The 26,629-nt window shown below is 37.2% G+C and overlaps 1 long non-coding RNA gene across 1 annotated transcript in view; it reads right to left on the minus strand.

Annotated features, from left to right (window-relative positions):
• The window catches only part of LOC148941611 (uncharacterized), a 77,321-nt gene extending 61,453 nt beyond the window's left edge, over positions 1 to 15,868 (minus strand). The window contains exon 1 of the long non-coding RNA XR_016143303.1: positions 15,748 to 15,868. This is a non-coding gene — a long non-coding RNA (uncharacterized LOC148941611). The remainder of the gene's footprint in view (positions 1 to 15,747) is intronic.
• Positions 15,869 to 26,629: the final 10,761 nt, after the last annotated feature.

Consider the following 26,629-nt stretch of genomic DNA (forward strand, 5'->3'; position numbering starts at 1 on the left):
GAGCCAACGGCACTGCCACTCTTCACGAAGGCCAAAGCCAATTTTGATGGGATTTCTCCATTGATAAATGATGAATCGGTATAGCTACGAGAGCCGGTGACAATGTGACGTTGATTGGTGATCGTATGGAGTACAAGAAGTTTATTGATCTTGCAATTGGCTCTTAGCTTTTTCACTGCAAATGCAAAAGAGCTCATAACCTGTTGTTTTCGAACGTGGAGAATTGCTGATGTGATATTAACATTTGCATCAGGTGCTGCAGAAAGTTTCTTTCTCAAAATGAAATTCGATGGGGCCAGTTGCAATTTTATGTCAATCTTGACATTGGGGAGCAACCATTGGAATATATTCAATATCTCATGATTTAATTTTCTAACTAAATGATACTCCTGGGTCACTACAGTAGTCAACTCACCGTCAGTATTAACACCTGATCTATATTCATGGCCAAATGACTGTCCTCTCAACTCCTTATATGCCTTTGGTGTCATCATCATAAATTGTATGTGGCTTGCATTGTTGGATAAATTATTGCTAGTGCTCATCAATGTTCCATTAATAAATACGTTAATTTGTTTGAACAGGTTGTGTAGAATACAGTGTTCATAGGAAAGACTATTGGAACAGTTGGAGTTGTATTATCTGAATTTTTCTTCATCTCTACATTTAAATCAATAAATGTTGATGACAAATCAATGAAATAGTCTTCATTGGAAAATATTTGAAAGTGCATATTTCCCAAGAGGGGTTGCTGGGGATAAAAATGTTCATAGTAGCCATACTTGAAACTAACATCAATATTTTCAGCATTGAACAGATTCAATCAGGAACTGATTGATGGATGCGATTCCTTGTGGGGGAGATAGGTCATCTTAAGAGAAGAAATCCTTCTTTCATCTTACAATATTTTTCTTTTTCCTCTTATTGGTCTTCCTTCTTTCATTCTTCAAAGTTATTGTTGATGTCCTTGGCTTCCCGCCTGGGGGAATGACGAATGACACGCACGCATCCTTTTTAATCCCTTCCCATTTTGCTGAGATTTTAATTCCTCACCAACGGCTCTTGCTGAAGATCTAATATTTTCCTTAACACTCTCATTGAAATTCTTACCCGACCCCCTGTCCTGTAGTGTTGAGGCAGAAGAATTTGATGCAGCAGGTACAAGATATTTTCTGGCAAGGGGTGGTGCAGAACGAAATAGCCTAGTAAACCAGCTACCAAGACCATAGCCAGACATTGTAGTACGCCCCTTGTAGTAGTCCAATCCATTGCCTATTTGACGTGGACTCAGAGCACCAACATAGCAATCGATATCGGGACAGACAAATGGAATTCTTCTATTGTTCATTTTAGGTGGTACTGGTGACGTCGACGATGGGTCGAAAATGACATGTAATCATTGCTAAGCCTTTTGTTATTGCTAGAGGATCACCCAATTCACTTCTTAGTGTTAACTGACAGAGTTCCAAATACGAAGTGTTTACAGAAATATACTGGAGATGCTTTATATTATAGTGATAACCAAGTTCATGAGTTGTTTTTCGTTCAAGAACACTTAGGAGGGGCACATTTGAATTACCAACTCTTGACGTTTCCACAAAGGATGCATAGATAAATATGCAAGAGTCCGAGGCGAAACCAGGTAGATAGTCAGCAAAAATATCTTGATCCATCCCGTAAACAGTGCCAGAATTTTCCCCATTGATCATATTCTGTTTAAAGCCAAGAACGTCTCTCAGACTATCATTCAGAATAATTATTTCAGTGTCAACAGGCGAGATAATGTAAATCCTATCGTGTTCCATTGAATAATTAAAAAGGAATGTACCATTCCTACGATATGAGATTTTTCTATTGATTGTACGACACAAATCTGTCATATCATCATATTCAATATATTTCAATTTGACATGTGGATATTCAGTAGATTTAAGTGCTTCAACCCATTCATACTCGACAAAGAGTGACCAATCCAATGGTATAACTTTTATATCATACTCACGATCCTTTCTCAGGACGTCATAGGTATTTTTGAGAATACAGTCGACAAGAGCCACTTCATAGGCACAGTCGAATTTGATGGCGGGGGACAGTTTCGTCCAAAAATCACTTGTTTTATTCATATCATTGTAGAGTGGATCGGAGACGTTGGACATAATTGTTACATAGAAATCATTGGGCATTGTCAATATTTTCAACACCCATCCAAGAATTGAAATCAGAGTTGTATCCTAGCCACCGAACAAGTAACTGTTTCTTACCCCTGCGAGTACGAATCTTTAATATCTTTTCAATTTGATAGATTTCACTATTATTTTTAACTTTTTGGTAGTTCATAGTCATAAAAGCCGCCGAGAATCTCTTCATCTTTGGTATCGCGCAAACGATAAGTTATGTGTTTAGTGTCTAGGATTTTTGCCACTTTAAAAAGTTATGTGGACCACAAGTAATTCCCCTTTGAAAAAACATTAGTTGTTCTATTAATTCGGACAGTATCACCAACATTGAATATTTTTTTTTTATTGAAAATCGTTTCATTGGAATATTGTTTAAGAAAGGTGTCAATTGTATCATGATCAGAATGATGAGCTTCCGTTGGGGTTGAGTTGGGCAATGATCGATGAGGTCGTTGATTACAAATCAACATGATTTTATCTAAATCTTGAATAAAAGCAGATGTATTTTTCAATGTACAATATCTTGAAATTAAAAGTCGAATAGTTCGTATCAATCCTAGGCCAATGCCGCCTTTATAGGACTATGACTATGATAGAGCAGTGTATTATATTTCACAAGTACTTTTGCAACATGGGGATTAACAAATTCACCACCGCGATCCGTTTGAATTTTTCTATACGAATCCTGTTTGAGAGTACTTTCAACGGCCTGAGCAACTTCAACACCTCTCTTTGACCGCAATGGCATTGCATATGCATAGCGACTATAAACATTGATTGCATGTAGAATGTACTTGTACGGTGTATTGTGACGTCTTTGAATCTCATCTAGAGTTAGGAGATCTGCTTGCATTATATGCAATAGGAAAAAGGATTTAGTTTTTCGATAATGATTTGCGCAAAGCCTATGATTTCTATGCAGAGTGTAACTTTATTTATTGTGTAGATAGTCTTGTACACTTTTAGTGTGAACACCAGTAAATTTGGAAAGAGTGGTGGGGGAGCTTAAACTCCCCGCATCACGAATATTTTCATAAACACCTTTCAGAACTTCAACCATTTTGAACGTAAACACGTAGTGTAACGTCTTCTACCCTTTTGTATACTAGTGGTTGGCGATGGGGGTGATAGTGACATTGACTTGATACGTTTTCGGTTTTGTCTAGCTATCAATGGTGTGCTGCTCCTCCTCCTCACCATTGTCAAATTTCCACTAGGTGTGCTAGTATTTTCCAAGATTGATTTAAAATCTTCTTCTTCTTGTTCATGTTCATATTTTAATGGTGTTGGTGATGGTACATGTTCATTTAATTTTTTTAGAATTTTTATATTGCTAATAAGGCTTTTGGGGAAGTTTAGTGTATTTAGACACTTGTATAGATGAGCGTCAAATGATAATAATCCTTTACGATTTGTAACCATATTATAGATTAAATCAAGTAGATTATAGCTCTTGCCCTGAATTATAATCCCTTTCCCATTGTTATCAAATTGAATATGATCTTGACCACTTTCCATGAGATAGGTTAGGAGTCGTTTAATTTGTTCACGATATGAGTGGGGCATTAGATTTCCAATTTTCGACACAATTGAATCCAATTCCTCCTTCTTGAATTGTGTTCCAGCAGTAGCAACAGTAGCAGCAGCAGCAGCAGCAGAATCCTGAGGAGATGATTCTTTTTTGTGATCAATACCACTGGTCTTCACACGATAGGGCTTATATTTGTCCACTCGGCGAAGTGCATCTTCAAGTAAAAATAGTTTTTTACCATTCTCATTATTCTCGTCGTTAGTGAATTTACTCAGATTGTCCTCAAAGTGTTCCACGGGTGATAGAGCGATTTTTATTGTAGTCAATTGATAGGGTTTTGCCGTTGTCCAGAGAAAACTGTTAACAAGTCCTGCAATTATTGGCAGTAAAAGTGTGAAAAAGCTACCGCCCGCCTGAAGAAGACGTTTCCTTTTAAAATTCTTCCCTTTCTTTTTAGAGGCCACGTACAATGGAACCATGTTGCTTTGCCTGTTGCTTAACTACTTCTGGCAGTTGAACATTGCCCTCGGTCAAATTTAAACAAAGTGCAAATATTAGATTAATGAAATCATTGTCAATGCCATGTTTGAGTATGGCTTTCCTAAGCGAGGGTTTTGAAGTGCTTAGAACCGAAAATAAAACTCTATTTTCATTTAATTTCCTCAGTGTCATGATAGCAACTATTAGCCTTTTTTACTGTTCAAGGGGAGATATACTGTAATTTCATTGTCAAAAATATCTGTGACTACACGCAGATCCTCGGATATATTTTGATTAAGATCCAATAGGATATAGCCTTAGGGTTTATTAGTTGCCTGATTGTATGCAGAGAGCAGTAATTTAGAGGCGCCGGGGTATATTTGTTTATTGAGAGTTATTAGCGATCTAGAATCACGAACAACTCTGTAGATGATATAGTAGGTGCAGTTCAATGCAGGTGTTCGCATACATTTGTTCTCATGAGAGAGATTGTGTAGAACCAGAGTAACGGGAATCTGTTCATGATGAGAGCGAACAGTGAACAGTTATAGCATTTCCTGGGACCATTGTTAAATAGATTCAGCCAGATCGTCAATAATCAGCCAAGTGTTTGGTTCAATAATGCTGAAAACATCAAGACCCTTTATGAATTGTATCTGCACCAATCCCGCTATGGCAATTGATTTTATTTTATCGTATGATTCCTGCCAAATACTGTAACAATAGTAGATTTTTTCGGCTTTTCCACAAACATTTTATCACAATTTTATATTGTTTTGGTTATCAATGCTGTTTTGCCCGACATTGAGGGCCTGAACAAAAACGATCTGAATGGTGTTTTAAATTGATGCTTGTTCTCTTCAACAGTTCACCTAGAACTAACTGTAGACTATAGTTGTCTAATGACTAAATAATTTCCGTACTAGTCGGTTAAACAATAATAAGAAGGAGAAGAAGAATAAAGAATCATATTTTCTTTTATTATATGCATAAAAGTAATAGCACTTTATAAATACTACATTGAACATGAAAAAAAGCACATTAAACATGAAAAATTAGACTTGTTTTTTAAATTTATTTATAATAAAAAATACAACATTTATTTTACATGAGCACTAGAAAAAAAAAATAAAAAAAACACTTTAATAAATACATTTTTTTTTAAATTTCCTTATAAAAAATACAACATTTATTAGAATTTATCAGTTGCGATTTGGCATTCATTCAGTGCGGAGACGAAATAAAATCTATAGTGATACTCTGCTTAAAAGAGTTATAAACCAGTTTGACAAGATTTATAAACCTTTTAATTGTGGTATATGATTTAACATTGGATTCAAAAGAAGATTGACGAATAGAATCTACCACCTGTTCTGTTTGAAACTGGGGGGCCGTACAAGTTACGAAGTAGCCCCCTTGCGCGTAAGTCCTCGTTTCATGTTTAATAGAAAATTAAGCTAATAATTTTCCATTTTATAATAGAAAAAGGATGGAAGGACAGTCTATAGCATTTGCCCTTGAAGAGATAAAAAAGGCAGTGTTCGAAATCCCTAGCCTGTCGAAGAGTATCGATGACGTTAAACTAAGCCTAGCAAGTATTGAAGCTAAAATGAAAGAGTTTAACATTAAGCAAACGGAGACAGCTCAAGAATTGACAAACATTCGAGCAGAGCTGGAAGTATCCCGTAAGAGAAATATGCGGCTTGAGAAAGAAATAAAACAGACAAATTTGAGGTTTTATAATTTTCCCCAGCACCCTATATCGAATACAACCCTGTTAGATGATATAATTTTGCTAATCAGTAATACTGTGCCAAGCTTAAAAGTGTCAAAGTGGGAATTCAGGGATGCTGTTCGTTTAAGGGGACCACAAAACCTACGCCCTATTTTAATAAAGTTCAATTCCAAAGTTACACGAGACATTTTGTTGAGGAATGCGAACCTTTTCAAACAAAAGGGGATATCAGTAGCGCCAGATTATACGCCAGAAGAACGCGAGGCTCGTACGGCCCTAAGACCTTTATTATCCCAAGCTATAAGCAAAAAGAGAATTGTGAAGCTACGCGGAAATAGATTATGCATAGACAATCAGACGTTGTTTATGATTTTGAGAGGAAACCAGTGCTGGAAATGGCGGAGCCGACTATGGAGAAACAAACTCATAATAAAGATAGTAGCACAAAAAACCATATCCCGAGAAGGTCTTATATGCGATCTCCCTCAAGCGATAGCGATTCAGATCCTGAAATTGAAAGCATCCCAAACAGCGATTCAGATACAACGATCATAGAAAAGCCGGCTGCGATACTAGACCATAACATTCCTAGTGGAAACTACGCAAAAAGTGATAGGCCGAAAGGAAAAAGGGTCCTGGACATGATTATAAGCCCAAGCAACGATAGTAAGCAGGATCAAAGAAATGTGAGACCAAATAAAGGACCAAAATTGGAAAGGAAACGAAAAAGTCTTAGTCCGAAAAAATGTGGCCAAAATCTAGCAGAACGACCACCATTTGTCATAGAATAGGGAAACAGCCATATACAAAAACTGTCAGCTATTACGTGGGATGTACAGGGTCTAAGTAGTAAAAGCGATGTGTGTTTAAATAGTTCATTTTTGGATTCACAAATAACTTGCTTAGTTGAAACATGGTTATTGCCAGAAGAGGAAATATCAGTGTTTGGTTATGTTGTTTTTCGTGTAGATAGAAGGACATCAAGGAATTCCAGGAACTATGGAGGAATATCAGTGCTAGTCAAGCAACATGAATTTTCTAGTTTAAGTCGTTTGCCAAGCATGTCTGAAAATTTGATATGGTTACTTTTGATTTTCTTGAGGAAGTGGTTTATATTTGGATGTGTTTATATTTCACCTGAGAATATTTCATATTGTGAAGAAGATACTTGGGCAATATTAGACGAAGAAATTATTCTTACTAGATCGTGGTATAAAGAAGATTCAGTGTTATTAATAGGTGACTTAAACGCTTACACTGCTGAACAATCCGAACTAAATGTGAATTTTGTTTCAGATGATGAGGACGACCCTGTAGTGGGGATTATTACTTGAATGTAATTTATACCACGAAGGTGCCAAGATCGAAAAAGGAGAGTTAACTCATGGGGGAGGAAACTGCTTGCACAGTGTGGAGGTTCTGATTTGACAATGGGAAATGGGAGATTTTGTGAAGATGGTAGCTTAGGTGAGTACACTTGTGTTTCTGGACCTTGCTTTCGTTTAATTGATTATATATTGGTTGACACTGGGCTCAAAGTTGAATCCCGAAATGTGAAAGTGATACATCGAACAAGATCAGACAACTTTGCAGTTAAAGCAGAGTATATTGTTTCTTGAATGGAATATTGTTTGTTTGAGAGGAGTCTTGAGGAGAGGTATGTGAATAAAGAAATGATGGTGTGTAAGGAGCTAGAAATTTTACCTTATAAAATCAATTGCAACTGTTCACATGAACAATGGGTACTGGTCCATGAGAAATTAATTAATGACCCCATAGCGAAAGAAATTGACCATCTGAAGTATGAGGCTGAGGTACCGAATACCGACCAGGAAACAATAGCAAATAGGTTTTCACAAATATTAAGCGAATCTCTGGCATCGGTAAAATCAGCCGAGAAAAAGAATGAAAGTTTTTATGATGAAGAATGTAAATTCAGTAGCGTTAACTTGGATAAAATGTTACAAAATGTAAAGAATGCACCGGATGATGAATCAAAAAACAAGACATTAACAAGTTACCGTTTAGTACGTAAAGAGCACAAAAAATCAATAAAAAGGAAAAAGGAAAATTATAAAAGAGAAAGAAAAAGCCAATCTTTTAAAGTGCTTTAGAGAAAATAACAGTAGGGAGTTCTAGAAAATCATAAAAAGAGATAGGCTAAAAGACCACAGTCAGAGGTGCCCGCCCCCGAAACTTGGCCCGATTACTTCAAACTACTACAAAAAGATACCCAGGATAGCAACATACACCTACAAGAGACATTAGGTCTAGATAACTGTGAAGAAACATCATTCCCTCTAAACCAGGAAGAATACGTATTATGTGACCCAATAACCCCAGAAGAAATTGAAGATTCACTTAACAAAATACGAGGTGATTCAGCTCCCGGGCCCGATGGAATTCCTATGAAGATCTTCAAAGCATTTCGGACTGTTCTTTTACCTTTTTTGGTCTCATTATTTAACCTAATTATTTCAAAGAGGAAGTGGCCAATGACCTGGAAAACCTCGCTTATTCTCCCACTTTATAAGAATGGTAATCCCACTACACATAACAACTATAGACCAATAAACATCCTAAACAGTGCTGGAAAAGTTCTAGAAAAAATTATAGATAAAAGGCTGGGAATGTGGATAGAAGAGAAAAAAATCTTGCAAGAAGAACAAGGTGGGTTCAGACCAGGTTATTCTACAGCTGATAGAGTTTTTGTTATTAATGCTCTTCTAGAAAAGCACTGCAAAGGTAAAGGAAAATTATATGTGGCCCTAATTGATTTGAAATCAGCATTTGATAGTGTAGATCGTGTTTTATTGTTGAATGTATTAGTAAATCTAGGCCTACCAGCCCCTTTTTTTTACAAATTCTATCATCTATGTATTCATTGAATAAAAGTTTTGTGAAAGTTGTTAGGAAGGGAATATCTCTGCCTTTTTTCTCGAAAAAGGGCGTGCGCCAAGGAAGTACACTCTTGCCAAAATTATTTGCTATGTTTATTAATGATATTGTTCCTTATTTCCGACAAAGATGGGCACCTACTCTCCGACTGGGAAATCTGAATATGTCAATGCTACTATTTGCAGACGACATAATATTACTGGCAAATTTAAATAATGATTTACAAACTCTCTTGAACCTCCATGAAAAATATATGAAAGAGAAGAAACTAGTGGCGAACGTCACAAAATCCCAAATTAATACTGTTAGCAGAGAAACCTTTGACTTACTGCCACATTGTTTATTGACTAAAGAAAGGCTGAAACGGTGGAAAAGACCAAACAATTAAGTTTCAACATTAGTAAAAATGGAAAATGGACGAGTCATATTACACTAATGGCACAGAAAGGAAGAAATGCATTATTTGGTATATACAGAAGCACACTAACAGCAAAAATAAGTGAACTAAGCCTCCACAAACATATATTTAATACTAAAATTATGCCTATCTTACATTACGGATCAGAAATATGGGGGTATCAGCCGGCAAAGCAACTAGAAGCCATTGTATTTAAAAATTTTAAACGAGTTTTTGGCCGACACAATACACCACATACGTAAGTTTTAAAAAGTGATATTGGCACATTTAATCTGAAATTGAAAAGATATACCAATGTTATCAAATTGTGGTTAATAATTCTAGAACTTCCCCAGATTAGACTTACCCGAGCAGCATATGAAGATCTTCTCCTTCAGTATAACAAAACATCATGGACAGCACAAATCAAGAGGATATTAGATGAGAATGGATTTTCAAGTTCGTGGGAGAAGGGAAAAGGGCCAGAGGATCATGAAAAGTTCTTCAAGGAATTTAGTGCAAGACTTGAAGACCAAGAAGTGCAACTATGGCAAGCAGCTGTGGACAAATCTCCGAGTCTTACTTTGTATAGAGAAGTAAAAGAGAATTTTGGTCAGGAGTTTTATTTCAAGCTGGGTTTGCCCATTAAGTATTTGAGGATTTGGATTCAGATTCGAGCAAATTATCTTCCAATTTATACTAAGGTTGCAAGGAAAAAGAGGGAAGGTCCGGAGGCCAGGTATAGTTGCTTGAGATGTGGGGAAAATGATTATGGGTTGGGCCATTTCCTCCTCCGGTGTAAGCAACTATCTCATTTAAGGGGATTAATTATCCATGAGGGAGAAGATAGGCTGTTTTGTGAGTTAATGATGTCTAGGACTCCCCGTTATATTGTGGCAGTAGGAAATTTTGTATTGATGGGAAGGATGTCAAATGAAGTGTAATTTTTCTTTAGTATGTCTTTTTGTATATGGCTTTAGTTGGCTTTTAAATACAGATTATTATTATTATATATATACACACACACACACACACACGTAAAATAATAATATCACACTTTTATTTACAACATTTTAAATTTGAAATGGGGCGCTGCGGCAGACGAAGGCCGATGGCGGCCACTGCGGCGGCCGGGAAGCACCGCGGGTCCTGCTGCAACGTGCCGGAGGGGGGCATTAAATAATGGAATTTGTGAGGAAATAGCTCTGCCTTGCACACACACACACACTCATGTCGAAATTATTTTTTAAAAAGTGTGTAGGTACCCCCTTGCAAACTTGTTTGATATCCTTGTTGTGTGTTTCCACACAGTATACCTTCGGACAAGGGAACAAACCACTGGATATCAGATCGCTACCAGTTTCAGATTTTAATATTAACACTTGATTTGGGGCCTGGCGTTTCACTAGCTATGGATAGCGGGATTTATCCCAATTTGTTTAGTTCATTCGTGAGCTAATGTACTCGCCATTTTACAAATCGTTCAATAGATTTTCAGTTTCAACTTCTAACAGGAGTGAATCAGTGTCCCCGTAATACACTTGAACTTGTCCCTCAATCGGCCACTGTACCTTGCATACATTATAATAAAATGACAACATGAGTTTTTTAGATATTTCAGTTAATGCACTCCCGGTTGCAATATTTCTATTTAAAACAATGTTTCTTTTCTTGCGATGTAGGAGCACCATATCAGAGTCTATGATTGTGAACGACGTGAAGTTTGGATCCGCAATGATTCGAGCACAATCTTTGGGATTCGTTACAATGTCACATCAATTTCTGTTTCGTACACTTTCGCACATTTTACTGAAGGCTGAGTTAAAAATGAGTTTATAGACTTCTTTTTCAACTTTCGTTTTCGCTTGTGAACGCTTACTGACAAAGGTATCAATAAACGTTTTCATGTAAGGCTTTTGATCAAGTTGGAGGGCTCTATGAATCTTTGTGACACCAATCTTTGTGAATCATTGGACACCCTTTAAACAGCACGTGCTGAACAACGATATTCTGTTTCGGGTTGAGGTCGGCAATTAGTTTTTTTTTGTAGGTACCCAGTGCATACTCCCATCCTCTACTAAAGATAAATTGTAGGGGCTCAGAGAGCCCCTACCCACCGGTCTATTTATGCACGGAAAAACAAAGTCTTTTACCGAGTCATGGATTTTCATGGTTATTTCATCGTCAATTTAAAAAAACCATCCCTGTGTCCCATTCTCCTCAACGCTAGCAATGTCGGAGAAATTTGAAGCACATGGATTGTTAAGCCATTTATAATTGCCACACGGCAAACAGTAGTGAGACATTGCCGATGGGTAAAGGGAATTCATATCCAAAAAAACTGCATCTGACTTTTCATTGGTGTGCTGTCCGGTCGGATCAGTTTTCATGATTCGTTCCCCGTGAAAAACATACCCGCCCCTCTTTGATCTCTCTACAAAAAGAATCTGATCCACATCGGTGATCAGACCTATTTCTTCTTTGCTGATTTTAAGTATCAAGTCCATCACCAGATGAGGAGTGGAAAAATAATAACCAAAATCCAACCCGAATTCCCCATAGATTTTATCGGTATTCTTGCCCACAATGTCAAGAAGAGTGAGTATGTCACTGGCCAAGTATAGTTTACAATAAACCCACCAATTTTTACATGCACCCTTTGCCCAAACCCTCTTAGCAAATTCATAGTCGCTAGTGGTGCACTCACTCTCAGTAAGATAATTGTAAAAAGCTTCAATGAGCAGTAATGACACCTCATCTAGACTCGAGGCAGAGTTGTAATAATCATATGCATATATGCCCTTACACGTTAATAAATCATACATTTCATCATCAGGGAAGCGCTTTTTAAGGAGGGGGGAGCTGTCAAAATTGTCACTTTTCTGTACCTGAATAAATTGACTTAAGGATTTGGGGAAGAAGCTGAAAGAGTCTAAAAACAGATTTTGTTCAGGCACGTGTTACCCTTGTCAACCGTTTTCCTCATGAATTCTAGCAGCAATAGCTTATCCGATGATTTGGGTATGATATTATATGAAAAAGAACCATCTATCCATGCGTCATCTACAACTCCACCCTTGGCAATGCGGGCCAACGCCGGTAGAACAAACTTTAAGTGAAAATTGGAATTGTGTATAAAAACAGGCACGAAATATTGCTGTCTAACGTTTAAATTGCATGACTGATGTCCTACCCCTCTAAAGTTACTCCCCCCATGTAATTTTCTGCCAAAAATGATCATGGTCGATCACCGTCCTCCTCCCCCCATTCCCAACACCATCATCAAAATTCCCCTTGCAAACCCAACATATTTTACGATTTTGAATGGCCAATCTGTCATCTGGTGATAAGAGCATAGGATAGCTTGTGTAACAAAGGTGCGAAATTGCACCGTTTGCTATTTTGATTAGACTGACCAATGCCGAGCGCATGCAGTCTTCGCCGCCCAACATCTCAACTACATCCAGCACTTGCATGGTATTATTGGAATCTCGTTACGCATCAGCGTAAGATACCCCTATGGCTACATGTATTTTAACACAATTTGGATTTAACGAATCGTATACGTCTTTAAGTCGGACCTTGCAGTCTAAAGCGATCTTATTGCTCTGTACAAACGTTTTTTGGAAATTCTAAAAACTTAAAATCGCTCAATATCCGCTTACCGTCTCCACAGCCTGGTATCCATGACGTTTACAGTGTTTCATGTGATTATTTAACTTTAAATCAGAGCGAAATCTTGAGAGGCATGTTGGACAGTAACAACAAACACACCCATTTTTACCCTCCCCGAAAACCCTACTAATATCGGTAATTGGATTAAAATGTCCAATTGAATCAGGCTCTGTTGGTGGCGTGTATAGAAGCCACACCCAATGTTCCACTGATTCAATTGAAGGAGCCCTCACTGAAAATAATACGCCCTTCATATCGGAACGCTGCCCCTCCTCAAATTCTGTATCATACTGCAATACCGTGACACCAATCTTTAAATGTGCATTAGCCCACTCGAAAATATCTATTCCTTTTCATGTCACGGGAAATTGACCATCTAAACAATTAAAATCTACTATGGGGAACTTTGAACCCTCCCTACCATTAACTGCTAATTCATCCAACTTTTTCTTAGAGGCATCTATTTGAAGAGGTCTGTGTGCGGGAATCAAAAATGCATATTTGAAACAATGTATCCTCGTATCGAAACAGATTCCTTGTATCCCCCAACACCCCTCTATATCTGATATTTTAAAACTAAGCCCTCTCCGAATGCCCACCTCTTAAAATAAAATCCTTTTTAAGTCTACAAATATTAACGTTTAAACTCTCGATAAATAAAACCACCAAGCCACTACCCCCCTCGTTATATTTTTCCCATTTAGTTTGAATGCCATTAACCCAATCTAGAAAAACCTCCTCATAATTTGATAAATGCGAGCGAATTGCCAACTTCTCTGTGTGCAAGTATTTCGAATACAGCTCGCTCGCATTTTCATTTAAAAAAAATATTTTTAGTGCTATTGATGCTTTTAAACTGACCCCCACCCCCAAGCCCCCATCTGTTGTTCAAGAATGGCTCGAATCTTATTAGCACATAAATGGGTAACGGATCTGCTATTATATCCCCTGAGGTCAAAGAGTTAAAGGGGTCACCAAATTTAGCGCTATAGACTTTTGTATGGTGCAAGGCAGAGTTGGAAGGAAAAAAAATATGGAAATGAGGGTACTTGTGATGATGTTATATCATTCTTAGTACTAGCGGCATCATAAACTGGAATCGTGGGGGGTGGCATAGAATATTCAATAGCACCACCCCCAGTCTGTTCAATTGCATTGGATGGAGGTGGCATGAAATCCTCTAGGCTAGTTAGAGCATCTTCCAGGGTGTTTGGGGGATAGCTGATCAAGCCAGTCTGTATTGTCCTGTGACGGAATTTCTTTATGAGGACCCGTTTGAGATGCACTAGTACTACTAACATCACCTAAATGCTATCTCATAAATCTATCTGTCCATTCCTGGCCCTCCACCATGTCAATGTCACAGGTTAGATCATCTAGGCTGGCCATGTCCCCAAAAAAATCATTTAAAAAACCTCTACGCCACTCCATATTATCAAGAACTAGCTTAGGCTCATCCCTAAACTCCAGTGGTGGTGCGAGGATTGGTTCAGGTCCACTAAAAATGGATGCTCCATGATCTGATCTTGATGGCACTGCTATTTCATTAATCTGTAGAAAAGACCTTTGTTTCCCATGGGAAATGACCATTATTTTACAAAGTTCAAAAACTTCCTCAATTTTTACCTTATCCGAAGAAGTTAATTTCCCCTCTTAGCCTTATATTAACTAAGTACTCGCCCCTCTCTCCAGAAAGTTAAGAAAGACGTAATAGTCTATTTCTCCTGATGCATTTCAAGTCAGATGTTTACTGGGGTATTAAATAAGTAGCATTTTTACACCTCCCTCAAAACTTAATTTCCCCTCCTAGCATTATTTTAACTAAATACTTGCCCCCACACTTCATATAGAGTAGCCAAAATAGAGCTTAGCCAATTCTAAATTTCATCATTTTTTATGTTATTAATTACACTGAAAAAAATTGAACATCTAAAAAGCCCCCGATAAATATTCGCTAGTTTGGTGTGGCATAGCAATAAAGTAAAATAAAAAAATATTTGTCAAGGAACTGCGATTATTTCATAAAGAAGCAATAGTCTATTTATCCTGAAGCATTTCAAGTCAGATGTTTACCAGGGTAGTAAATAAGTGCCATTTTTACATCCCCCTCAAAACTTAATTCCCCCTCCTAGCATTATTTTAACTAAATACTTACCCCCACACTTCATATAGAGTAGCCAAAATAGAGCTTAGCCAATTCTAAATTTCATAAATTTTTTTTACGTTATTTATTACACTGAAAAAAAATTTAACATCTAAAAAGCCCCTGATAAATATTCGCTAGTTTGGTGTGGCATAGCAATAAAGTAAAATAAAAAATATTTGTCAAGGAACTGTGATTACTTCAGAAAGAAGCAATAGTCTATTTATCCTGAAGCATTTCAAGTCAGATGTTTACCGGGGTATTAAATAAGTACCATTTTTACACCCCCCTCAAAACTTAATTTCCCCCTCCTAGCATTATTTTAACTAAATATGTGCCCCATGTGAACTTGTTTATTGTCAAGGTGTATTTTACGATTTCTCATAGGTCACTGGCCTAATTTGGCTTTTGTGTGTGCCCCATTGTTTTTGTGTCGGTTCCATTGCAACTGAACCCCCGTATAACTGAACCCTCGTGCATCTGAACCCCCCCGTGCAACTCCACCCCATTTAACTAAACCCCGTGTAACCGAACCATCGTTCAAGTGAACCTCCGTGAAAGTGAACTCCCCGTATAACCGAACCCCCTTACAACTGAACCCTCTGTGCGACTGAACTCCCGTATAATCGAAGCTTCGTATAACTGAACCCCCATACAACTGAACCCTCGTTGCAACTGAACCCCTTAAGCTATTTGATAAATGGTGCTTACCATAGAAGTTACAGCTAGCTCGCTACAAAGTGTTCGTGGGGCATAGTGAATCACGCTTTCTCTCCTCAAATTCATTTCAGTGCTGCCAGTCTCATGATTGAGCTTTGGTCGTTTTTGACTTGACACCTGAATATCTGAGTCCTGGAAATAAAAATAAATTTTTAGTTATTCACTAGATATTTAAATACAATGTACGAAAAAAAATTACAATTTCAACTATTAGCTACATTTGAAATTTATTCAGGATATTAATGATTGTGACCCCTTCCTCCAACTCCTCTTTTTTCTTCAATGATTACCCCTTTAGTAAATACACATGCATACATACAACGATCTTCTCAATTATATATGGCACGGAAGAAAATTGCTATCTGTTGATTTAAAAATCGAAATTGTTGGGAACGCTATTTTACCGAGATATCGTTGTACCTGGCCATCTACTTAGAAGCTAGTAGAAAATATACCATCTGAAGCATTTCGAATCGGATGTTAACTGGAAATGAAATAAGTAGCATTTCTAAACATCCTTCAAAACTGAATTCCCCCTCCTAGCATTATTTTTAACCTCAATTATTAAGTTCGGTTAAGCTATGAATGCATATAGCCTTAAAAGTGCAGTTTTTTTACGCATCAGTCACCGACCCTCCCCCAACAATGCCTCAAGAATGAGCCACAAACACATAGGAAAAGGTACATAAGAAACATTTTTAAATACGATACATAAAAAAAAACAATTTCAACTATTATTTTATTCAGAATATTAATAGGGAGCGCCCCCTTCCCCCAACTCCTCCTCTTTTTTCTCTACAATAACTATCCCCTTTAGTAAATACACACGCGTACATACAATGATCGTCTCATTCAGTTTGTTTAATTAACAGCGCAGTGAAATGTAATCTCACAAGAAAACAGCCTTCTAATCAAAACAGCTGTAATGAACATATGAATTTTATCATAGCTAGCATATTTAAAGAAAGTTCACCTTTCTGTGTGAAACTCAAAATGACAGATAATTCTGCGCGGAACTCATAATGCTAGATAGGAAATAAAAAAGGTTATATTAGTCGACGAATAAAGTACATTTACTTACCAATACAATTTTATTGTCCATTAGAACGAGCAAATTGATTCTCATAGGTTTATTAGAACTTATATTAATCAACTGAGACGGAATGAACAATTCGTTCAATATATATAGCAAAAAAAAAAAAAAAAAAAAAAAAAAAGCATGATTATAACCAACTGTAAACCGGTATTTCTTGAATAAGATCATTCTTTGATTACGCAATTTGACAGTTTCTAGTTTTCGGTTATAAAAAAAAATGTTATGATGAAAGTGCCTCAAAAACCAGTCTGCTTGCGTTATATAATCTCAATTATACTTTCAAAACGTGTTTGTTCACTTTATAGGTATATAATATAAAAGGATTGGTCGCTTTTTGCAATGTGCACGTCAAACTACACTGTATATTCTTGTGTAATTCCATGTGTAATTGAAACCTTATACATGGATACTACTGCCGTATACCTTGGATTTTCGACAAGGCTTTTTACTTTTCTTTGACAACTTATTTTTCGGAAAGTTTTCAAAACGGATTTCAGTTCTTATCTGATTGCTAAGTTTTTATCATGGGTGATATATGTAGAACCACCGCTGGTACCATTATTATAGATGGGACCAACACTGGCACCACTGTTCGTACTAGTTGTCTTGGGGCTACCAGCTATTTGATATGGTATCCTGTAGCTTTGATCTCTAACGCCACAGTACCACCACTGGCGGTACCATTAGCGCCTAGTAACGTGATCAAACGATTAAAAGGGCCAAACTATGGGCCAAGGGTGCCACAACTTGTGTCACCACTAATATCTTTAGCTATCTCTTTGGAGGGTAAACGGACCCCCCTATCGATAAATACAATGACAGTATTTCTCACACTCTTTTTCTACCCTGTCTAGGTGTGGGGAAAATAATCTTACACGGTTGGATATGATAACTATTTTTTATTCTCCCAAAGGTCAACTCCAACAAAACATGTATCTATCTACAAACTCTCTAAACAGACTCAAAACAAAATCACTATTTTAGTACAAAGAGCTTGGTGTAGGGGTTGACCCTAGATTGACCCTGGCCAATCCTATAAATGAAAGCTTCACACTTTTTGAATATCATTAACCCAAAAATTCTCTTATTGCGAAATGACTGGCTTGGCAACGAGACTTTAACTTTTAGTTGAAAATTATATCATAAGCAAATCTAAGCAAATGTAATTAAGAAAAGAGAAATAGGTCATTTACCTGGAAAAAGAAAGAAAGGGGCAGGGAGCCCGAACACCTCCCCCTGTAAGATAAATGACCACCCACATGCACGCTGGTCCATCCTTAGAAAAACATAAACACAGAACTTCAACTTCACATTACCCATTTGCCTTCTTTCTTCCACCAGCGTCTGTGCTGCTGCTACCACAGCTTGGCTCCGGATTTTTTGCCCTCCGCACGTCTCCACTTTAGCACAACCATGGTCTAGATCGTATGGGCATTCGCATGAGCTTTGGAAAATTGAAGTTCGTAAGATTAGCAAAAACTAATCGTGACAATCTAGTCAAGCAATATTCTGGCCAAGCCAGAATGAATTACAACACCCAATCCATGACATAGTGGAACCAAATCGTGCTAAGCATGATTCAATTAAAATTTTCTCATTTTCACGATTTTATATTTGTGAGTAGCGTAGAATCAGGTTCTGGAACATTGGATGATGCCAGCTATCACGAAAAATTTGCAGAACTGACCTCTTTACCTCCAACGGTGAAAGCGACACCACATCTCAATTAAAACGGTAATTGCCCCTTGGCATAATTTAAAATAATCCATGACCGACAATACTAAGGCCTGTGAAACGATAGACGTACAGGAAAAACAGCTAAAACTCCAAGAGAATCATTAATCAGTTCATTCTGGGTCCCATCCCCTGCGATCATGGGCGCCCATAAGCTGAATTTTAAGGGGGGGGGGGGGCTTACCTGATCTAATCGGCACTTCGTTTTGAGTTTATTGGTATATCAAACTGACAATCCACAGTCATTCGTTTTTTTTTTCAGTAAATCCTAATTTATGTTCTGGTCTTGAGAAGGCATGGGAGTTGTCAGCCCTAGTAATGATAATTTTTGCTCGTTTTGAGTTTGACTCGGCTATTTATTATAATTTCTGTTCGTTTTAAGTTTCATTTAATTGTTGATAGTGATTTGTGGTAGTTTTACGCTTGGAAGATTATTTGACTTTATTTCTGCCCATTTTTGACTTAATAGAGCTCTACTTTTCTTTGAAAACTTATTCCGTGGAAAAAGTTTTTTTTTTAATTAATACAAATATATGACACCAACATTCAGCCGGGGGGGGGGCTGCCCCCCCTCATGGGCGTCCATGCCTGGGATAATCAAACGAATAATAGGTGTTGATACCAACTGAAGATGAAATTTGGATACGTCGCCCAATGAATAAGGTTTACAGAAAATAATTGGCGATTCTCATGAAGAGTTAAAACCGTGAATAGGGTTACTGGACAAAGGTTTGGGTGAAATATGAAGTGACTGGTACAGAGTATCCCCCAAAAGACTCCAAATATGGGAGGCAAAATCTCCGTAACAGGGTCAATGCTGGCCAATCAATTGTCCGTTGAGTGGACCGTCCATTATTCATGGCTCCCCAAAGGTTCTTCCCCCCCCCCCAAAAAAAAGGAATAAATTTCCCTTAGAGTTGATAGGAGTAATCTCAGATTCCTTCCCAAGCTCTTCCAATCCAACCTGAAATTCAATATCTCCCAACTTTTCCATAACCCGTTGCAATTAATTTAATTCTATTTTATAATCATCTATAATTTTCCCACATGGATCCAGGATCTCTTTGCTTCGCCTAAACTCGTCTTGTAATTCCCCAAATTTTTATTCTCCACAATCGTAGGCTGAATTTGTAAATCATATTTCTTTTTTGTGTCTCTTATCTCTTTCTTACTTTCCTCCCATGTCTTTGTTTCGCGACATAGACCATCTTCAACTTTTAATTAGACACTAGTGTCCTTTTCTTAGATTTCATTGTTCTGTTATAGTCCTTGTTTATTCCCAATGGGCCATGAACATCTTCGTTCCCCTTAAGCTCTTTTTTCTTCTCGTCATTTCGTAATTCTTCCAAAATTTTGTTTTGAATCTGCAAATTTGCTTCTCTTTTTTTGCTTTTTTGTTTCTTTTCTACTTTCCTCAACTTTTTCAATCGCACAAAATAAATAGTCATTAAATTTGAATTGGACTCCAGTGTCCACCATCTTTGACTGCATCTCTTTATTGTATTTGCGTTTAATATTTCTTTTCTCCATTTTAGTTTTGTTTTCTTTTGTCGTAGAATTAAATAAATCGTCATCAAATGGGAATTGGATCCCCGGAATTTAGTTTTTCATACTGGACCAAAATTTTTCGAACTTTACGAGGAAAAGCGCCTACGATAAATTTGTTCCCATTTTTGTCTAGCACAGCGAGTGTTTCATTTTGGTATGTACTTTTTGGTGTCTCATATTCGTTGCGTGTGTTTTGAAGCTTATTATTTTCTGAAAATTTTCCCGGGGGATCAGTTTCGCATTTCTTATTCTCAAAATTATGTGGCCAAACATCAGAAGTTGTTGCTGGACTTTGTATTAAGGAGCACAGGAAAGGCAATAGGAGACTATGGAAATACACAGGGAGGGAAAAGTCTCCTGAAATTGCATTACACTGATGGTTTAAGCATCTTATATGGAAGTTAGATCAAAACGAATAAACTTTTAGTGACTTTTTGAGTTAGGGATGCTAGAATACCTTTGAAATATAACACTTAGAAGACTAGGTCCCTGAGGTTAGTAATAAGTGAAGAGGAAAATGTGACGTTGGGTAATAAAATGATTGATCAGGTGGGCAGCTTCACTTGCCTTGGTAGTATTATTAGTAAAGACGGTGGGAGCAGTGAAGATGTTAAAAGTAGAATAGCCAAGGCTCAGGGTGTTTTTTCACAGTTAAGAAAAATTTCGAAGAATAGGTAGATAAGTCTGCAAACCAAGATTAGAACATTAGAAGCTACAGCAATGACAGTAGTCAAATATGGCTCTGAAGCATGGGCGCTTCGAAGAGCGGATGAAGATTTGCTAGATGTATTCCAGAGAAATTGCGTAGGGATTGTTCTGGGCACCCGGATGACTAACCGTACTTCAAACAATAGGCTTTACGGAAAATTTGGTTCAATATCGCTCTCTAGGGCTATAATGAAAGAAAGGTTGAGATGGCTAGGGCACGTTGTGCGGATGAAGGATGACAGATTGCCGAAGATTGTTCTTTTCGACCAAAAGTCTAGGGCTCGACGGAAAGCATGTTGTCCTCGTCTGGGGTGGGAGGACGTCATAAAGAAAGATTTAAAGGACATGAGAACTTCGTGGGAGGGTGTAAAAAGGGAGGCTTTGAATAGATTGGGATGAAGGAGGAGGGTGCGTAGCTGTGTTGGCCTCAGGCGGCTTGGTGCTGCTGTGAGTTGTTAGTAGTTGTAGTAGTAAGCCTCTTTCGCATCTCCCACCGTTAAAGAAGTCACTTTTAAGGATAAGAGATTTCTGACATCCCCAAAGTCTACTCCTATAGGAACATCTACTGAAAGAGTAGGTACTAAGCCTGCTTTTACGGTTTTCTTTGGACTGTCCTTCTTTGCAATTTCTATTCTTACTCAAGCAGACGGGCATTTGTGCTTATCTCCATAACAAAGTACTGTTGCAATCGTATCTCTATGTTTTTTTTCTGTCTTATTAATTGGGTCCGTTCGCACAAAAGTTCTCTCACTACCTGAGTCAGTTACCATTTTGGTGAGTTTTCCGTTTAATTTTACTTCTATTTTATGTGATTTTACAAACTCGTCAATATTTGCTTTACTAAGGGCTATGGCCCAATTTTTTTTTATGGGTTCCTTTCTCATCTCTATCCTGGCAGTTCTTAGAAAAAGGCTCCAAGGAATCACATTTTACTGGATTAGCATTATTAGCATTCCGAGCTTTAATATTGTGTATTTCGTTTTTTTAGACTGGAACGCTTAGCCTCCCTATTTGTTTTATGGGCCGGTCCAACTCCCTCCCTTGTCAACGAAGTTGCAAGTTTTTCCCTCTTAGCATTTAATGTCTGATAATTTTCACTCTTCCTCAGTTGATCCTTACACAAATTATTGTGTCTATCTTCTACAAATTATTATGGCCATCTGATAGCCCAGAAGTCCCTTGTGATAGAACGTCAGTTTCCGAATTTCCTCAGCGAGTTTCTGTTAGACCTTTCATGGTTCTTTTGAACTCTTGGTGATCTGTCTCTTCTTCCACCTCTATACGTTTTTGTCTTTTTTCCCTCTATTTTCTCTTCTACTATTTTATGTAACGTGGAGGTGTGTAATTTTCGTGTTCTAGAGTTTCTTCTATTTAGTAAAATATTCCCAATTGTACTTCGTCAACGTTTTTATTTACCTCTTCGTAGGTTTGTCTCTATTTTCTGTACCTCCTCATACTCTTCAACAGCAATATCCTAAAGCCAAGTAGAGGAGCAAGTTAAATCTAATTCATTTTCTAGTTACCCTTCATGGTTACCCTAATTAGCTTATTTTTCCTTAACAAGCAAAACTTTTTAAAATTTTCTGATCGATGTTGTTAAACTCTTTTAACGACCTCCTTATAAGTTTGTAATTTTTTGCAACGGGCTCCCTGGCCTTTTTAAAAGCTCCCCATTCCATCTAAAATACCGCATTATATTGTTTCGCTGATTTTCCCCAAATTTCTTTATTGCTATCTTTCTGACAGATATCTTTGATCCTTCGTAGATATTTGTCATTATCCAATATGTTTGAGCGAGGGCCTGTGTCGGAATTTCTACTCCAAAGCCGGTATCCCTACATTGGATGTTATCGTTCTTAATTGGCATTATTTCTCTTTAAATTTTTAATCTGACCTCGGATATAACCAAAATATTCAAACTTAATTAGCAAATAACAATTCCCTTTGCTACGATAATCTTTGATGAGTGAAATATATCTCCGAAAAACAAAATAACAGGTGTTGGACGAGAAAGTAAACTAAATAACCTCACAAATATTCTACTGCTGGATTAGCTGGACAAAAACTCAAACGGGGAAACTACCTTCCAAAACAAATCACGTATCCACCCTGGATACTGGTACTCCACTTGTAATCTGCACTTAAGCAGATTACTCAATAGGACAGGTGCCTCTCCCCTTCCATGTCAAATGTGCGCACAAAACTGACAAATTTTCCTAATTTTACGTCTTCAACAATCTTTGAACCTTCGCCATTGATAACTTTCCTTAACTAGCTGCCACCACTGTTATACGCAAAACCACCACAGGTATGACTATTATAGATGGGGCCAATGGTATCCTATAGGCTACCACTCTTTGATCTTTAGCGCCATTAAATAAAAAAAAAAAACAAGTTTTTTTTTAACTGAAGGTAAGGAACGACGTTAAAACTTAGAACGACCAGAAATTATTCCGTATATGAAAGGGGCTGTCCCCTCCTCAACACCTCGCTCTTTAACCTAAAGTTTTTTATTGTTTAAAAAAATAGAGTTGTGAGAAAGTCAAAATCTAGCGTAAAGAGCGAGGCGTTGAGGAGGGGACAGCCCCTTTCATATACGGAATAATTTCTGTTCGTTTTAAGTTTTACCGTCGTTCCTTACTTTCAGTTGAATTTTTTTTTATATATATTTAATTTTTGAACATTTTTGAATTAATGCAGGTTTTGATTTTGGCTCACCGTACATGAATAATTCAAAACAAAATGTACATATTAATTTTACTTTTATTTGGTTAAATGGCTTTCTCGAAACTTGTTTAATTTTATTTACGAACGTTTTTATTAGTAATAAATATACGTAACTTACGAATTAACTTACGTAACGAACTTCTACTTCTATATTCATATGATTTTAATACGTATATTAGGGGGTTCGCCCCCTAGTCAGTACCTCGCACTTTACGCTAAAGTTTGAATTTTGTTCAAATTCTTTAAAAATGACTTAATCATAAAGGCCGTTAAATAGAACAAATAGCTTCTATGAAAGCATTAAAAAATCTTTGGCTTGAAGAGAGAGGTATTGACTAGTGGGCGAACCGATTCATATACGTAATAATTTCTATTTGTTTTGAGTTTTCATGTTGCTCCTTACTCTCAGCTAAAAAATTTGTTTTATGTATTTATTTTCTGATCGTTTTTTACATAATGCTGGGAAATACGGTGCCCCTTCACAGCAATGTCCCTTCCCCCATGGAAACTCCCTGCATTTAAAGTTCCTCCCACATAACCCCCGACACCCCCCCCCCACTACCAGCAAAAAATCCCCCTGAAAACGTCTGTATACTTCCCAATAACCAATACTATATGTTAAGATTGGGTAAAGTTCATAACTTCAGCCCTCCCCCCGGAGACTTCGGAGGATTAAGTCATCGTAGAAAACATAGTTATCATATTTTCGACCATGCTGAAAAAAATGGCTATCTCAAAATTTTTATCTGGTGACTTTAGGAAAAAATGAGCGTGGGAGGAGGCCTAGTTGCCCTCCATTATTTTTGGTCACTTAAAAAGAGCCCTAGAACTTTTAATTTCCGTTCGAATGAGCCCTCTCACGATATTCTAGGACCACTGAGTCGATACGATCACCCCTGGAAAAAAACAACAACAAAAAAACAAAAAAATAAAAAGAAAAAAAAACAAATAAACACACATCCGTGATCTTTCTTCTGGAAAAAAAAGCAAAATTCCACATTTTTGTAGATAGGAGAAACCTCTACAGTAGGGTTCTCTGATACGCTGAATATGATGGTGTGATTTTCATTAAGGTTCATAACTTTTAGGGGATCTTTCCCCCTTTTTTCGAAAATCAGGCAAATTTTCTCAGGAACGTAACTTTTGATGGGTAGGACTAATCTTGATGAAACTTATATATTTGAAATCAGCATTAAAATTGGATTCTTTTGATGTATCTATTGGTATTAAAATCCCGTTTTTTGGAGTTTCGGTTACTATTGAGCCGGGTCACTCCTTACTTACAGTTCGTTACCACGAACTGTTTGACAGTGCCACCGCCACTGTTTGACAGTGCGGTACCGCTAGTCTAGTAACGGGATAGAACGATTGCAAGGGCCAAAATATGGGCCAAGGGTACCACAGCCTGTGTCACCACTATTATCTCTAGTTATCTCTTTTGAGGGTAAACAGACCCCTCCCCTATCGATATATTAATGACGGTATTTCTCGCCAACACTTTTCCTACCCTGTCTGGATTTGGGGAAAATAATCTAACACGGTTGGAGAAAAGAACTCAATTTTATTCTCCCAAAGGTCAACTCCAACAAAACATGTATCTACAAACTGAAAACAGATTAAAAACAAAATCACTACTTTAGTACAAATAAAATAGACTGGGAAGGAAAATAAAAAAATGGATCTGCAATAAACTCCATAACGATTTGTCTAATACGGAGGTAAATGTGAGAATCATATTAATGTTTCTCTGTTTTGATGAATATTAAAATGTTTTCTTGTTGTACAGAGATGGGGAGGGGCACTTCTATGGCTCCTCCTTGAGAGTTATATCACTCCCAAACTAAGCTCCAACCACATAAAAATTCTTTTACACACCCATAATAAAGTGGTTTTCATTTACCATAATTTCCCTGCCTATGATCAAGAGACATATAAACAAGTATGTGCATTCTTGAATGTGCTCCCCCCCCCCGTCTAAAATGAATTGTAAGCAAGATTTTATAGATTTTTTTTCAGGTAATGACAAAGAGCATTTATTTAGAGAAGAAGATTCAATCAGAGAACATCAATTTTAACCACAAGTATCCTGATAGTGGTAGACAACAAGCTAAGTAGTCATGCTAGATAGTTGCAATGTGACCCACGACTTAATATGTGCAGTTCGTGAAGGAAAACTTGAAAGAGCAAGGGAATTAATCAACACCTTTTGGGCTGTCTTACTCAAAGGGATGCTAAGATGGATATGTACTACTTTGTGATGCTTTGAAGAACAAGCATATATCAATTGCTGAATTACTTTTAGGTTGTGGTTGTAAAGTTAACTGTAAAAATACATCTAATGCACCTTCTGATATGCCTCTTCATTATGCTGTTGTTCGTGGTGATATAGAAATTGTTAAGATGGTTTTAGATGAAGGTGCTAGGGTTGATGCCGAAGCGAAATCTAGTCAAACTCCACTTTTCTATGACATTAAGACTAATGATAAGGAAGTTGTGAACATACTTCTTCACAAAGGGGCCAGAATTAATGCTAAACATAATAATAGTGTAACTTTACTGCATACTGCAGTAGAACACAAACAGGAAGAAATACCAAATTTATTGATAAGCTATGGAGCTGATATTAATTCTGCATTCACTATTGTATATACACCACTTCATAGTGCAGCTGGAAATTGCAATTAAAAGATTGTGAAGCTATTATTAGAAAATGATGCCAAGACTGACTTTAAAGATACGCATGGTACAACACCACTGCATATTGCAGCCGGAAACGGCAAAGAAAAGATTGTGAAGCTATTATTAGAAAATGGTGCTAAAACTGACTTCAAAAATAAGGATGGTAGAACACCACTGTATACTGCAGCTGAATTTGGCAATGAGGAGATTGTGAAGCTGTTATTAGAAAATAATGCTAAAATTGACTTTCAAGACAAGTATGGTAGAACACCTCTGCATATTGCAGCTGAAAATGACAATGAAAAGATTGTGAAGTCATTATTAGAAAATGGTGCCGAAACTGACTTTGAAGATAAGGATGGCAGAACACCGCTGCATGTT

Source organism: Artemia sp. Qi Xiang Cuo, chromosome 18 (genome assembly GCF_049724085.1).
Source record: "Artemia sp. Qi Xiang Cuo chromosome 18, ASM4972408v1, whole genome shotgun sequence".
Taxonomy (NCBI): domain Eukaryota; kingdom Metazoa; phylum Arthropoda; class Branchiopoda; order Anostraca; family Artemiidae; genus Artemia; species Artemia sp. Qi Xiang Cuo.